The following is a 2,588-nucleotide window of genomic DNA, read 5'->3' as shown; positions in this document are numbered from 1 at the left end:
GTGGAGATGTCCACATGCCTGTGATACATGCACTGCAAACAACCCTTGTATGCGCCCACAGGTGCAAGTGACACCATCAGCTGCCTCAGTGCACACCTGATTCATACCTTTTTTGATGACCTGTGCGGCACTGTTACACAGTGTGCTGTGCCCTGCCCTACTTTTGTCTGGGGACTGTGGAGCAGATGTAAAAGTGCTCAGGAGGGTCACAGCCTGGTCCCACTCTGGCTCTGCTGTTCCTCTTGTCAGGGAGAATGTAGTGGAGACTTCTTTGCTTCCTGCATTGGCAACCCCATCGCTTAGCTTGGGAGCTACTGCAGTCATAGTCTATCATCTCTCCAGTGTTCTTGTCACTTGTTTCTCCCTGTGGTTTATCTTCATGTGGGAAATTAATGGGTTGGCTGTCACTGCACTTTGAGTGCTACTGCAGGCTTCAGGGTGAAGGAAGAATCAAGCCATGCTTCAAGAACATAAGCACGCAGCCCACCAGAAACCCAATTGCTGGTGAAAAGACACAAATTTTGTCACATCACAAGTTTGACGTGACAAAAATGTATGAATGCAGCAACACAACAAGAATGTTTCCTAACATTCCAAATTCATCACACTGGCATTTTGCAGCTGAATTCGTCTTGCAGCCCTTGCTGATTGCCATAGCTGTGTGTTGCTTACCATGCCTGGCTGATTTTTCAGATAAGCATTTAGGGATTCAGACTTTTATCATATTAATTATAACCACACTTTAACGTGTGTACTTAAATCAAGCCAAGTCCTTGGATAACCCACAGCTCACTGCACGTGTGTATATCTGATGGTAAAACCTTGCATCGGTCCTGGGCAGAAGTGTCAGGGAACAGCTCCAGTGGAGCAGAGGTATGCTTGGTGTTAGGCATGGGGATACAAGGAGATCAGGGGTGGGATACACCCACTTGCCCAGGCCTCAGGCACAGGCTGCCCAGGGTCCCAGCAAGCAGTCTTGCACCTAAGTCACGGCAATCCCCACTGTCACTACAAGCTGGGGGGTGGAAGGGGGTGCAGCCCTGCCAAAATGGACTCAGGGGGGCTTGTAGATGGCAAGCTGGACATGAGCAAGCAATGTGCCCTCGCAGCCCAGAATGCCAACGGTGTCCTGGGCTACATCAAAAGAAGCACGGTTGGCGGGTACTCTGCGCTGGTAAGACCTCACCTGGAGTACTGCATCCAGACGTAGAGTCCTCAGTTCAGGAGAGACATGGACCTGTTGGATGATGTCCAGAAGAGGGCCACAGAAACGACGCAAGGGATGGAACACCTCTCCTACGAGGACAGGCTGAGAGAGCCAGGGCTGTTCAGCCTGGAGAAGACAAGGCCCTGGGGAGACCTGAAAGAAGCCTTTCAGTATCTAAAGGGGGGTGATAAGAAAGAAGGGAACAGACACTCTTGCGGGGTCTATTGTGACAAGACAAGGGGAAATGACTTCAAGCCAAAAGAAGGGATATTTAGGTTGCATATAAGGAAGAAATGTTTTATGATAACGGTGGTGAGGTACTGGGAACAGGTTGCCCAGAGATGTGGTGGACATCTGGTCCCTGGAGACGTTCAGGGTCAGGCTGGACCGGGCTCTAAGCAACCTGATCTAGCTTGAGGCATCTCTGTTCATTGTAGGACCAAACATACCTTTAAAGGTCCCTTCTAACTCAAAAGATTCTGTGTTTCTGTGGTTCTATGACCCCAGACCCGATGGTGAGGGAAGAACGACCTGCGTAGATGTTGCCTTCTGGGGTGAAACCAGACAGGTTCTGGCTTCTGGAGGGCAGCAGACGTGAAGCTGATCCCCGTCCAGTACCACACGCAGACAGTCACGGTCACAGCCGTGGCAATGGGCGTCTACACTGGGGAGGTGGCCGAGTGGGACACCGAGTAGGGCGCTGATGGCCGTGCGTAGTGTAGGGGAGAGCAGCGCGGCTCGGAGCGGCCGTGTTGGCTGATCCCGGCGTACCGAGAGCGCAGCCCGGCCGCTGTCTGCCTTTTGCTCTGTCTCTGAATGGAACGTGGAGCTCAGCCGCGACGGGCTGCCTCGCGTGGCTCTGGCGGTACAGCGGGGTGCTGGCAGCCCAGCCCAGGGGCTGCCTTTGTCAGCAGCGCCAGCAATGCAACGAGCCCTGGGGGGTGAATAATAAGGGGAAGCGCTATTTTATTATATAAATCTCTCAGGAAATGTTGTGTTCTTTGCCCTGGGAAGCTGCCCTGATGACCCGTGTTTTCGTCCGTTGTCGACACTCCCCTCGCAGCCGCTTCAGGAGACGAACAGAAAAGGCAGCAGCAGAAAGCCCGTGGACTTTCCGAACCCGCTCGTGGCCGCGCCGCGCCGCGCCGCCGACATGCCGGCAGAGAATTCCTCAATGGCGCTGGCCACGCCCCCTCTCCCGGAGGGGCGGTGCCGGCTGCCTGCAGGCCACGCCCACCCGCTCGCACGTGTGGAAACGCTCGCCGCTTGTACCCCTCGGGCGGGCCCCGCCCCCTGAGCGCCGATTGGCTGCGGTGGCCGCAGGGGGCGTGGTGAAGGCGTGGCGCTCCGTGCCGGGCGGGCTCCACCCACGTGCGGCGGC

The sequence above is a fragment of the Gallus gallus genome, chromosome 5 (assembly GCF_016699485.2).
Source record: "Gallus gallus isolate bGalGal1 chromosome 5, bGalGal1.mat.broiler.GRCg7b, whole genome shotgun sequence".
Classification (NCBI taxonomy): domain Eukaryota; kingdom Metazoa; phylum Chordata; class Aves; order Galliformes; family Phasianidae; genus Gallus; species Gallus gallus.
This window is presented reverse-complemented; position numbering follows the sequence as displayed.